Genomic DNA, 14621 nt, shown 5'->3' with positions numbered 1-14621 from the left:
AAAATTCTTTGCTCTCCGTTGCAAGGAGACTGAACAGAGCAATTACACCAAGCTTATTATTAGTTAATTTTCAATAGGAGATGACAACAAAATGAATACAAGCCATGTGTTTGCAGCACAGTATGCTACATCTCGCTTACTCCTTTGGATTGTGAACAACACCTCAGTTGTTGTGTTCTGGATTTACTCTGCTGTGAGTCAGTGGTGTGAGCCCCTGTGGTGCTGCTCTGAACTGCAGTGCAACTGTGCCCATCACTGGGCTATCATTAAATAAATACAAGAAGTTCTTTGAGAGGCATTGGTAGAAACCAATGTATATTTTAATACTAGAATGATATTCTAAGTAAAAAGCTAGGACTTTAACTGCAAAGTCCCAATTTGGAGGTGTAACACAAAAGAGTGGAAAATTAAAATATTGGGCTAAAAACATCTTAGCGCAATTTGGCATGTCATGCTGATATGTAGGAGGGAGCTGCTTGGTCAATCTCACAAAAATTTTAGTACAAAATTAAAGTCCCAGCACACAATAATATTCCTATCCTAAATTTAAGACAAAAATGCACTTTAAAGGTATATTACTGGTGGATGTCAGACTTTGCCTTATCTTTCACAGCGTTTTGCCAAATATTCATTCACCACTTCCCATTGATAGGCAGGTGTCCAGCCATCTCCAGGAGAGCAGGGCTCCATCACGCATAATGCTGACTAGGGAAGACAAACGCCATCGCTCCAAACATCTCCCCTTCTTCTTCCCCCAGCTTTATATGCTGAGCATGACGTCATATGGTATGGAATATCCCTTTGGTCAGTTGGGGTCAGCTGTCCCAGCTGTGTCCCCTCCCAACTCCTTGTGCACCCCCAGCTACTCGCTGGTGGGGTGGTGTGAGGAGCAGAAAAGGCCTTGGCTCTGTGTAAGCACTGCTCAGCTGTAACAAAAACATCCCTGTGATATCAGCACTGTTTTCAGCACAAATCCAAAACATAGCCCCCTGCTAGCTTCTATGAAGAAAATGAACTCTATCCCAGCCAAAACCAGCACACAGGAATAGAAGTTATGATCCTAGGTAATTCTCTGCAAAAACTGAATTTTGAATTTACATTTGTAATAAAATGTATATATATATGCAGAAAAATTAATGTCTTTGACAGTGAAACTGTGAAATGCCCAACATATATCAAAGACAGAAACTTGAATCTCTCTAGGACATGTTGATTCAAATCCTTCAATCCTTCAAATTACTCATATTCATGAACTTTGAATCTCTTTGAATATTGCTGTGATTTTTTTTTTTATTTTTTTCCCCATCATGAAGATTCTTTTTGTTTCAATTTCCTGTAATTTGTTTCACAGTCCACAAAACAGGGAACCTCTTTTGGAGCTCTTGAATATCTACCATTCTCTTACACTCTTAATCCAGTTGATTATGTCTTTAGGAAAAGTGGTAGCTTGCTTTCATTATTAAGAAAGTACTTTGCTATTCAACATGTTTGGGTTTTTTAATTATTTTGTTTTCTTAGATGAACATAAGGAGCTCCCATTGTAATACTAAAATCAGCTAAAATAAAGGAAAACTTGTCAAGCTGCATTTTTAGGAAGAAAGAGCAATACTCCAGCTTTAGGTGATAGTTAGAAAGACTTTGTTAGTACCAGCCTAAAGTTCAACACCTTCTTCAGTGTCCCTGTGGTTAACCTAATGTAATCATGAGTGTCTTCTTGCAGGTGTGGGTTTTTCTATCAGGATATGCTTGACTGAAAGCATCTGATTCACAGCCTGTGCCAGGACAGCAGATGCTGTGCGAGTCATTTCGGAGTGATACAGTGTGTGGAACTCATGACTGTAAAAGTAACATCTTTCCTCTGAGTTCCTATTCCAAGATATTTTTGAAATCTTTTCTTTTGGAAACCTTGTACTTTGGAGAGTTTTAGAACGAGAAAAAAAAAAAAGTAATTTATCCTTAAGGTCAGTTCTATGTTGCTTTTTCATATTCATGGATGTTGAATGCTACAGAATTAGTGGGTTGGGGAACCTTTTGTCCATGGCTTATCTGTGGGCTTTATGCAGGAATAAACTCACATAAAGCCCACTGATACAGTCAGTTCTGGTCATCTGTGATTCAACATCAGCATCTGAAAAAATGGTTACACACCTATGCTGAACAGCCTGGCAGAAAGATATAGCACAAAGGCAAAAAGCAGAAAGTGCTATTACTTACTACAGAAAAGAAATAGTTCAAAATGGAGGGTTCTAGGTTAGAATCACATCATGAACCTAAGGTTTGCTCTAATTCCCATGGAAATTTAATATTGGAGCAGGCATTTAAGTAACTGAAGGAAAACTGCTTTGATTGTAGGCAATTGTCATCACTGAAATCACTTCCAGCTCTGTTCAGTTCCTCTCAGTTATGTCTGCAACAGGCGTGGAGTGCAGAGCTTCAGACAGGTCTTTGAAATAAGTGCTAAAAATGTCAGCTCCATCTGTTTATACACGACAGTGCAAAACCGCCATTTTATTTTTTCTTTTTTATTCACACTTTGGGACCTTAAGGTCAAAACTGTTACTCTTGTAAAATCTGATCAGTTGATGCCTTTTCTGGAGAAGGCATATTCTGTGAATACAGGATATGCTTAAATTTTTGACTCCTAGTGTACGAATCTCCTTAAAGCAAAAGCCTAAAATGCCTATATAATCTATAGTGAAAAGCAGGTGCTTTTGAAAATCTCTTGTCTATTTAAGCTGAAGAGAGTGAGCTGATGATCAATGGCTGTTGAGCATAGCTGGAAACAGCAAACAGAAAATCTGCAATTCCTGACCTGTCCCCACCAGATATTGTGGCATTAAATTTATATTCTTATATGAAAACGTACTTTAACTCTGTGCGCCTTTTAACTCCTGAGCCACTAGATAAATTGGCAATCATCATTACCTCTTGTATTGGGTTTGTGTAGCAAGGTTTTGGTAGCAGGGAGGGCTACAGAGGTGGCTTCTGTGAGAAGCTGCTAGAAGCTTCCCCTGTGTCTGACAGAGCCAATGCCAGCCGGCTGCAAGACAGACCCGCCGCTGGCCAAGGCCAAGCCAATCAGCGCCTCTGTGATAACATATTTAAGAAAGAGAAAAACAGTTAGAGAGAGCTTTTGCAGCTGGAGAGAGGAGTGAGAAGATGTAAGAAACTCTGCAGACACCAAGGTCAGTGCAGAAGGAGGGGCAGGAGGTGCTCCAGGCGCCGGAGCAGAGATCCCCCTGCAGCCCGTGGTGAAGACCATGGTGAAGCAGGCTGTCCCCCTGCAGCCCATGGAGGAAGGATGAGGGTGTGTAGAGATTCCACCTGCAGCCCGTGGAGGACCCCACGCCGGAGCAGGTGGAGGCACCTGAAGGAGGCTGTGACCCCGTGGGAAGCCTGCACTGGAGCAAGCTCCTGGCAGGACCTGTGGACCCGTGGAGAGAGGAGCCCACACCAGAGCAGGTTTGCTGGCAGGACTTGTGACCTCATGGGGGACCCACACTGGAGCAGTCTGCTCCTGAAGGTCTGCACCCCGTGGGAGAGCACCACGCTGGAGCAGTTCATGAAGGACTGTAGCCCATGGGAGAGACTCACGTTGGAGAAGGTCATGGAAGGACTATCTCCCGTGAGAGGGACTCCATGCTGGAGCAGGGGAACGATGAGAGGAGTCCTCCCCATGAGGATGAAGAAGCGGCAGAAACAACGTGCGCTGAACTGACCGTAACCCCCATTCCCTGTCCCCCTGTGCCGCTGAGGGGGGCGGAGGTTGAAGCCGGGAGTGAAGTTGAGCCCGGGAAGATGGGAGGGGTGGGGGGAGGTGTTTTAAGACTTGATTTTATTTCTCATTCCTCTATTCTGTTTTGCTTAGTAATAAATGAGACGAATTCCCTCTCTAAGTTCGGTCTGTTTTGCTCGTGATGATAATTAGTGAATGATCTCTCCCTGTCCTTATCTTGAACCACAAGCCTCTCGTACTTTTTCTCCCCTGTCTAGAGAAGGAGGGCAGTGATAGAGCGGCTCTGGTGGGCACTTGGCCCCCAGCCAGGGTCAACCCACCACACCTCCTCTTCCCGCTAAGTGGAAATGCAAGGTTTTGAAACACAGGGCCATAGCACCTAAAAGAGAGGGGAAAGTCGGTTCAAAAATGGCTTATGGCCTTCTGCCTCTTAGGAGACTTCTAACACTAACCACTTGTCTTGGCTGTCATTTATGACATTTTTAGGTCATTATCTCCTCCTATACACTTTATAGAGAGTTTAGACCCACATTCAAGTCTCTGCTGAAGATGTTCACATCCTGTTATATTTTAGCTGACAACTGCTCTTCGCAAATTCTGTACTTGATGAATAAGAAATCAGAATCAGCCAAGAAACCAGCTGATACATCTTCAAACTCAAACACAAAAAGGAAGCCAGAGAAGGTGGAAGCAAGGGCAGGTAGCCTGGGAGGAATACAGAGAAATTGTCCGAGCAGCCAAGGATCAGGTTAGGAAAGCTAAAGCCCTGATAGAATTAAATCTGACCAGGGATGTCAAGGGCAATGTGAAAAGCTTCTATAGGTACATCACTGGTAAAAGGAAGACTAGGGAAAATGTGGGCCCCCCTCCGGCATGATATGGGAGACCTGGTCACCCAGGATCTGGAGAAGGCTGAGATACTCAATGACTTTTTTGCCTCAGTCTTCACTGGCAAGTGCTCTAGCCACACCACCCAAGCTGCAGAAGGGAAAGGCAGGGACTGGGAGAATGAAGAACCACCCACTATAGGAGATCAGTTTCGAGATCATCTAAGGAACTTAAAGAGTGGTGATCAACGGCTCAAAGTCGAAGTGGAGAACGGTGACGAGTGGTGTTCCTCAGGGGTCGGTACTGGGACCGACACTGTTCAACATCATTGTCAGCGACATGGACAGTGGGATCGAGTGCACCCTCAGCAAGTTTGCCAACGACACCAAGCTGTGTGGTGGGGTCAACACTCTGGAGGGAAGGGATGCCATCCAGAAGGACCTTGACAGGCTGGAGGGGTGGGCCTGTGTGAATCTCATGAAGTTCAATAAGGCCAAGTGCAAGGTCCTGCACGTGGGTCGGCGCAATCCCAAGCACAAATACAGGCTGGGTGACGAATGTATTGAGAGCAGCCCGGAGGAGAAGGACTTGGGAGTGCTGGTTAATGAAAAGCTCAACATGAGCCAGCAGTGTGCGCTTGCAGCCCAGAAAGCCAACCGTGGGCTGCATCAAAAGAGGTGTGACCAGCAGGTCGAGGGAGGTGATCCTGCCCCTCTACTTGGCTCTGGTGAGATCCCACCTGGAGTACTGCGTCCAGCTCTGGGGGCCCCAGTACAGGAGAGACATGGAGCTGTTGGAGTGAGTCCAGAGGAGGGCCATGAGGCTGACTGCAGGGCTGGAGCACCTCTCCTATGAGGACAGGCTGATAGAGTTATGGTTCTCAGCCTGGAGAAGAGAAGGCTCTGGGGAGACCTTATAGCAGCCTTTCAGTACCAAAAGGGGGCCTGCAAGCAGTCTGGAGAGGGACAATTACAAGGGTATGTAGTGATAGAAGAAGTGGTAATGGGTTTAAGCTGAAGGAGGGTTGATTTAGATTAGATGTTAGAAGAAATTCCTTACTGTGAGGGTGGTGAGGCACTGGAACAGGTTTCCCAGAGAAGTTGTGGATTTCCTGTGCCTGGAAGTGTTCATGGCCAGGTTGGATGGGGCTTTGGGCAACATGGTCTGGTGGAGGGTGTCCCTGCCCATGGCAGGGGGGTTGGAACTAGATGATCTTTGAGGTCCCTTGCAACCCAAACCATTCTATGATTCTATGGTTCTATGATTCAGTTTTAATCATCATGCTAAAATGCTGTGCTGCCATGGCTTAGTTATCCGCTGCTCTTTTTTCTTAACTGTAATCTGCCACCAGTACTTACACACTACATCATAGGAGAGGAATTGAGAGGGTTGATAGTGCCTTAATAGAGCTGTTAAACACAAATCTATTCATAATTATTATTATCCAAAAACTGATTTCCATCTACAGGAAAAAAAAAAATTAGTCATGCTCTGCTATAATTTACTGATCTGCACTTAACTTGACTGGGATTTCATCCTCTCTATTTGTAATTGAACTACAAAAAAATCTTATTTACTTCAGAGACATTTTTCCTCAGTAGCATTTTATATATTCTTTAGAGAAAGAAAATTTTCCTTGCAATGAGTTAGCTAACAAGGAAGCTCAATTTCTAGGGGCTTTTAGAGCTCAAATATCAAAAAATCAACAGCTAAAAGAAATCGTTCTACAGTTAACTCTTCAGCTATCTGAATTTATTTACACGTATACATGTATATAAACAGATATGTATATATACCTATGGTATCTATCTATCTTTACTTTTTTTTTTTCTTTTTTTTTTTTTCCCCCCCCCAGGGCTAGATACAATCCTTGCATGCCTGCAGGAAGAATGGAGGCTTCCCCATCATCTGACCAGGAGAAGAGAGCACATCGGGCAGTCCTAATGGGGGACTGCAGTCCCCATATTTTCAGTTGTAGCATCTGGCATGCATTGTCTGCAATAGAAAACAGATACGACGAGTAAATGAGTAAGTACACAGTTCTGATTAAAAAAAATAAATAAATTCCTGCAGGATCAGTTTAGCTCAATTGTGTTTGTTTCCTGGCTACAGGAGAAAATGACACCCATTCTTCCTTTTGTATCTGACCTGACTGGGAATTTCTATCATTGTATTTCTTTGCTGATTCTTTCTCCTGCTAGTATTCACTGCTTTTCATTCTGTTTTCATCTCCAATTTATTCAGTGAGCATCCATATCATTTAGGCTAATGGAACTGTTCAGAAGCAATGGGTTTTTTGAAGAAACTGAAATTTAGGATGAAAAGAAGTAGAAATCAGAGTACACAGCTTGAACTCTCTTTCAGTTACTTGATTTTGAAAGTGTCTGGAACATCTAGTCATCCAAGCTCATTGCAGCAACAATGCCAAGAGAGTTATGACATATTTTTATTGCAAACTCCCTCTGTTTTAAATGTCAACAACTTAAGTCATTTTTTTCACATTACTTCAAGTTTAGGGCTTAATCTCAGGCCCATACAAACAACTTCAACCTCCTCAGCAGACATTAGAAGAGACAACAGGAGCCTATTTCAGTGACACGTCTTTGGAGTGCAGGTCACAGACTCCTGAGTCGGCTGCCCCTTTCCTGCACTAGAAGCAAGCACAGCACTACAACTGGGTACCTGTTTGGGCTAATATTGCTATCCAGAACCGTACTGCAACAAGAAATTAATGATGGGGTCCGTTGTACTTACAAGGTGCTGCACTATTCACACTTGCCAAAACGCAGATTCACAAAGGCTTTGTCAGTACATGTCACATGCACGCAGCCTAAATTCTGTGTTGGTCTTGCCTCTTCCTTTCCTGTTCACCATCACCCCCCCATTTCAGAAGGAGTTTTGCAGCTTTCAGAGGCAGTCAGATGTTTATGGATCTGGGTCTTTGGCCCAACTAGAGAACCCCAATGAATGTAAGCAGGATGACTCCAGCGCTTTGATAACCATATGTCCCCACATGCCAAAAAACTGAACTGCTGCTCCTTGGACTACCCTACGACATCATTCAGGTCTCTAGGCATTCAATATAATGACAGACAACTCTGTGAATTAACAGTATACTAATGGCTCCTGACATTCACAAGAGTTTTCAGGAAGTGATCTGACATGATTAATGCATAATAATTTCCCTTTGCTTTTTAACAAGCTTAGCATTTGTCAATGAACCTTTACACCTGACAAGGATACCTATGACTCTTTTAATCCTCTGTTAAAGATGAACCGATTCTAACAAACTGTCTCATATTGGTTGCTTTCAAACTACAGAAGAACATGCTAGAGAGGTAGAAAACTTTAAAAATACCTGTAATTAGAAATGATAGTGTACAAACACCCATCTCAGAAGAAAATCATGTGTACATATTTACACAGATTGTGAACTATGAACAATTTGCTTACTATCCTCCAAATGCCAATAAATATCTAAAAGCTGCATACATTGCACACACATTAACAATACAGACGCCAACTGATGGGGCTGGCTGGCAGTACAGCCCATCCTGCAGTCAATAATGCTTAGTTGGTCTTGGTCCTCAATGCTCCCCCAATCCACCTTCAAAAGGTCACCTGTGTTCTGATACTCACATTTTTGACCCTTTTTGACCAGTAGCAACTTTGAAACAATTTGAGATAAATATTTTATTACTTCAGCTGGAGTCACATCCTAGTTTGACTGAAGTTTTATTCACTTTTGCCAAATCAATTTTTGAGATGGCATTTAAGAAGAAATCTTTCCGGTGAATATTGGTACTTGCACCATCTTCTTTAGAACATGATTTATTTTATCATTCTTGTGAAATCAAAGATTTTATTCTTTAACATATTATGCCGCAAAGCTTGAAATATTGACTAAGTTTCTTCCTTATCACTTTATTAATATCACTATCGTAAATCATTGTGGCATGCTTATTTTCCTTGTTTTTCTCTAGTTACATATTTTTTTCCTCTAAGCTTTCATTTATACTTTTAGTATTTAGTCAAATACTAAAAGTAACTTGAAAAATTTAATATTACTTCATTTTTAATACTAATACCAATTTTTCCCCCAAATTGGTATTCTAGTAAATGTATTTTTATTATAAAAAAATGGACAGCATATTTTTATTCTATTTTTCAACTTTAGATCAACAAATCTTAAAAATAGGCAAGGTGAGCATAAAACAATATGGTTTAAATAAATCCTGCTTCTCCCCTTTGAAAGGCCCCCTCCAAGCTTATGATTAAATACTGCCATTCTTGTTAGATAAATAAAGTAAAAATATGCAAACTAGCTACTTTCCTCATGGATTGAGGTCTGCCTGCTATGTGTTACCAAGATGTTAATTTTGGAAGTTGTGTCGAATCTTGGGTTTGTTTAGACCAAAAATGGGTGGCTCTGAACAAACATGAGTTTGGATTCCTGTTTATAAAGAAAGGATAAACCAGTAGTTCTTCTGTGATGTCAAAATAGGCACAGCTATTCATGCCTTTATCTCCAGAGTGAGTCAGAGGAATGGATTTTACCCTAGCTCTGTGCAATTACTAAAATTGCAACAGCAAAACAGGTCGTCCATCATCGTCATAACACTATATGAAATATTGAAGGTGTACCTTACCTTCATCCACATAAATCAGAGACTAATTGCTATATTGCCAGCAAGCTGCTTATAATAATTATGAACCTCTCTTTTACGATCTCTTCTGTCCCTTAATATGCTTTTTTTATTGATGTATTTTTTCCTTATTTTTTATGCTAAGAATGAAATGGAAAAATGATTTGAAGTAAATATTCATATTGGCAGAAAACATTATAAACAGATTGTCAATTGATGATTAGTTGGCACACAAAGCTGTAGAGAAAAACATTTAATCCATTGCTTTGAAAAATCTAGGGTAGAAAACATTTTATTTTCATATTATATATAATATGAAAATATAAAAATCATCAAGAAAAAACCCCTTATTTATCCATTTGCTGATTTGGTTAGTAATTCTGTTGAGGGAAAGTTCCTACACTTCTCCCCCCAAAAAGAAACCTAATATGTAGTTTTAAAATAGCACTTTCTACTTAGATGTGAAATCATAGATCTGCTGAAGTCTGTAAAAGCTTTTTCCACAGATTTCAATGGAACCAGAATTTTACCTCAGAGGAGGTAGAACTCATTTTCATCCTGTCTGGATGGTTTTAATTAGATAAGTGAATTAACCTCAAGGATAAGAACTTGACAGTTCAATAGCATTACAGTTGGACTCTTAATATATACAAATTCAAATACTTAAGAAGAAATAGCTATCCTTGTACCTATAAAAACTAAAGAAAACAATGGCCGTACTCTGCCTACCTTAAGGAAATACCTCAAGCTGTGAAGTCTGCACTTCCCTCTACTAAGAGTTCAGAATATCTAATAAGAGGGAAAGAAGGGATCGGACACTTAATACCATCCAAGACAAAAGAGGATCTTCCTTTAACACAGCAATAACTGATTGTCTTCCCTGGAGCCAGTCCATACCTGTGATTCTGGTGTGGGGATAACGTGTGCATTTTCCATTTAGGAATCACTAGATAAAGTGGAGGAATGGAATTAGGTTAGCAAAAAGTACTCTAATTTCTGAGATATACAAAGAACATTATCTAATTCAAAAGTAGGGAAAATTTAAGGGTATTCAGAAAAAAAAGAAAAAAGAAAAAAGAAAAAAAGAAAAAAGAAAAAAAGAAGAAAAAAGAAAAAAAGAAAAAAACCACCAAAACCAAACAAACCCCCCCCCCAAAAAAAAACCCACCAAAAAAACCCCAAACCAAACCCACAACAAAACAAAAACCAAAAGAACAAAACCAGTCATTGGGCCATCACAAAGAAACCATCAATCCAGTCTTGGTTTCAGATAATGGATTTGACCATTAACCACTGAACATTGTGGGCAATGGTTCCAGTCAGTGACTTACAGGACACTTCCTCATTTTGACCTGAAAAAATAAAGTGTCTCCAAGAACCTGGTCTTAGTGGAAATGAAATTAAAAATCTTTCTGAAGAAAATGTCAGTCTGAAGTGTGTCAAACTGATCTTTGCCAATGAAATTTTTTTTTTTTTCAAAAAGGTCCTAGACAACCATGAATAATCCATAATGAGAAAGATAAGAATTCTGTTGTCTACCCTAGGAGATAAAGGCATAAAAATACCAAAATTAAGTTGACTTTAAGGGCTACTCCAAGTAAAATAGAACAGGATAATAATCCAGTGAGTACAGAATACCTTTAATGATGAAAGGCAGATGTCTTAGGGGTAGTAAAATTTTAATAACACTGTGGGGCTTCACTGACTTTCAGCCTCTGTTCCCAAGTAAAGATTTACTCTTTCCCTTTAACTGTGAAAAACCTCTTCCAGTTTTACAGATCTCGAAGGCTTTACATAGTTTCGTACTTTCTATGAAACTTGAATTATAATCTCCTGTTAGCTGGAGTTCCTTCCCTTCTGTCTAATTTTTCTTCAAAGCAAGAGGTACGGTTTAGTGCAATTGTTTCTTTAAGTATCTTACCAGGGGTGGCTGTTAGTCACTTACATGAAGTGCCTCCACTTAAAGTGCCAATTTGCACAGCAGGACCTTGCAGAGCAGTAGTAGCAAGATGGGATATTTAAAACAGTATTAAATACAGTAAGAAAATAAGTAGGAAAACTGAGCAAAAAAAGTGGAAAAAGGAAAAAAAAAGTGTTGGTGTTAGGAACATGGAACTAAGAAAGAGTACTGAAGAGAAAAGCTGTGAAAAGAGGGAGTTAGAAGTTAAACTGAAGATATTGCTGATACAATGTAAATTACAGTGCACTCTGAAAGGCAGATGCCACGCCAGTGAAACTTTTGATAGAGGAGAGTATTCAAATTTTGAACATTCAATGCAATTTTAACATTTATATCTTTGTGGGGGAGAAAGGATTGTTTTTTAAGAAAAATTATTCCCTGCGTCTTGTCTGTTCCCAGTAGCCTGGGATACCCAGTTTCAAACTCCTAGTCTGAACCGTGTGAAGGAATGAGTATAACCTAGCTCAGCCCTCTACAATCTTCTTGCCAGGAGTGTAGTAGGAAGGAACCCCTAAAAACCTCAGTCACTTGCAAATATGACATGAAAACAGTGTCTTCGTCAGATCAAAAGCTGGAGGTCTTCCTGGGAGGCACATACGAACACTGAAAGGTGACTGCTACCGTAACACATACTCCACCCAGTTACGGCTGTTTGCAGAATACAAACCATCCATGAAGTAGGACTTCTTCCAGAGCCACTCCTTCCTATCACAGAATTCCTCCTTTCAGAGGACCTAATGTTGCAGTGTGGAATACAATCACACATGTCTTTCAATGAATGCTAAATGTTCCCAAGTTATTCCTTCAACAGTTTCTTCTTCCTCTCAGCTATGTGGTCTCTTCGTCTTTCTGAAGAGAAAAATCAAGATAGAGATTACAATGTATAGCTAATCCACGTATTCATGAAAGGAAATGGTAGAGGAAATGCTGATAAACCTAATGAGATAAGCCTTGTTCTAAAACTTAGGTAAAATGGGTAAAGATAATATTTTTTTATTGTTCTGTTCTCTACAGCCATAATTCTTTTTTGAATCTGTGAACTTTGCTTGGCATTCATTCTCATATTTAGGAGCCTTGAAACAGCAGATGATAACAAACTTAATATATTATTACACACTTAGATTTCTTTGATCCTTCAAACTTTCCTATTGGAAAAAAAAAATGACAAGCTTCTCATTGTTTAACTTTATAGCCCAACAGTGATTAATTTTTCCATTATAATGTGTATATTTATCAGACTACACTGTGTAGATGATCCTTATATCATACATGATAAGTACAGCTAGAAAAACTTTAATTACTATAATATATGATGTTAAATGGGCCCACTAACAAAACAGCTGCACAAGATCTTAGGACCAACAGAAGTGTGAAATGTAGATTGGGATTCATTTTCCTACACATGTCCAAGAAAACAAGACTGTCTTATATTTTACAGAAAACACTGCATGTAGCTCTCCCAGCCGATAAATCCAGGAGACAAGCCCTACCGGAGCCTGTGAACTGGCAGCTCCTGCCAGAGAGCATCCTAGTCAGGTAGGCTGAGAGGTCTCCACTTGCCAGAAACAAAGAAAAAAAATAGGGGCCCCATTTTTCAGAAAAAAATCAGCTCCTTTTCCCTGTGAAAAGAGCACTAAAATGGTACTTATGTTTCTGTCCTGGTCTTTTAAAGGCAATAAATGGAGTAATAAAATGGTTCTTTGCTGCACTGAGTTCAGCGCTAGATCTCTGTCTTTAAATAAAACAAACACTTGAAAGTGAACTGCTGCCAAAGCAAGCAGCATGCGATCTGACTGTGTGTAAATGAGAGCCACAGCAGCAGCTTTCATAACAGGAGGAGCTAATGCTCTGCTATCCACACTCCCTTCAAGGTGCTGTTTACTCGCAGTACACAGTCTCACTCATACCCTATTCTGCTAAGCACTGTCACACATAATGGAAAGTGGTCCCTGACCCCAAGGACTGACACTTAGCATACAAAGGCAGCAAATAGATATCAGATGAGGAGCAGAACATGAGGGGAAATTCATAAATAGCATAAAAAGCAGGGGTCAAGACCTGTCAGCTGATTCGTTAGTCTTCTGAGTACTATTTATTCCTAGCTACAGGGGTGGAGCTATTTTGCAGGGTGCTTTTTCCAATTCAGTGTGGTGCCTAGGATGAAAGCTTGAAGCAGAAAGCAAGTGTTAAAAACAAGAGAGATGAAGCAGAGATGGGCACAAAAGCCAGCAGCCTTACAGTGAACATGCTAAAGTACAAAGAGTCAAGAGCATCAAATGGGAATGTTAAATGCTTTTACATAGAGGTTTTGAGTGAAGTATATTTGCAGTAGCAAATTCTCATAGCTGAAGAATTTGAATAGAATACCAGGTGGGTTATGGCAATAACTACATATTCCATGGCAGAATCGCTATCATGTTTCTTTCATAGCTGAAGTCTATTTGAATAGAAAGAGATTTGAAGAGTGAAGTCTAACAAAGCATAAAAGATTTCAGAGTGACCTTTTATTTTCTTCTATTGACATAGTCGCTCATTACGGTTTGGAGATGTGAAAACTCAAGAAACAAATAGTGTGGAAAATAGTCTGTGAAGGGATGGAGAAGGAATAACATTCTGGGATGGATATTCTCCTCACAAAGAATGAGACATCAGAAAATAGATTAAGTAAAAAGACATTGGTTTATTTGAACAGGATATTGCTTATGGAGAAGTAGCATGGCTTTTTGTCCCTGTCTCCCTTCCATAGTAACAGAAGGAACATAATGCTGAAAGCAATTGAGGAAGAATTGCTCTGATCTCTACTTATTTTGCTACTGTTAAGTTAGGCTAGATCGATTGAAAGCAGGTTTAAGGCAGGAAAACTGTATGGGAGACTGGAGGAAAAATGGCTATTTTGTTAACAAAATCTTCAGTAAAGAGGACTATTGGGAAAAACACATCTTACTTTAGCTTTGTGGGATACTATGCTTCCTAAAGTTGCCTCTGGGATTGAAATCAGGGGCTCCCATCTGCTAGCTGAATGGCTCAGCCATAGAGAAATTGGACAGATAACAGCAGAAAGCTTGTATATGGTGTTCTTGTGTAAACAGATTATGAGGGAAAAAAGAAATAAAAATCCCTGCAAACCATTTTACATCTGTTTGAATCTAAATTTCCTTTTTCTGTGCATGAAAAATTGGAATTGTATAACCTGCTGAAGTGTCAATAAGATCAAAGGTGAAGAGAACAAGAGTACTGATCCTAAAAGAAAGCAAGAGTCAGAGCAGAAATATGAAGGGAAACTTGCCAGAAGCAAGGAAGGAGGTGAACTGGAGTGTGCTATTATTTTTATTATTTTTCAAGAAATAGTAAGGCAAGTTAACGTACTATAAACTAGGCTGAAAGCTTTCAGTAAGTTGGTTCCCTTGGTAACTGCCAGTGTTCAAACATTTGTTCCTCAGCAACTCTAAAA

General features: G+C 40.1%; 1 long non-coding RNA gene across 1 annotated transcript in view; it reads left to right on the top strand.

The window, feature by feature from the left end:
• LOC142601433 (uncharacterized) overlaps nucleotides 1-14621 on the top strand; it is a 480670-nt gene that overhangs the window by 194257 nt on the left and 271792 nt on the right. The window contains exon 2 of the long non-coding RNA XR_012834989.1: nucleotides 3121-3210. This is a non-coding gene — a long non-coding RNA (uncharacterized LOC142601433). The remainder of the gene's footprint in view (nucleotides 1-3120; nucleotides 3211-14621) is intronic.

Source organism: Balearica regulorum, chromosome 3 (assembly GCF_011004875.1).
Source record: "Balearica regulorum gibbericeps isolate bBalReg1 chromosome 3, bBalReg1.pri, whole genome shotgun sequence".
Taxonomy (NCBI): domain Eukaryota; kingdom Metazoa; phylum Chordata; class Aves; order Gruiformes; family Gruidae; genus Balearica; species Balearica regulorum.
Note: the sequence above shows the minus strand (reverse complement) of the source record. Positions and strands in the feature narration are given on the sequence as shown.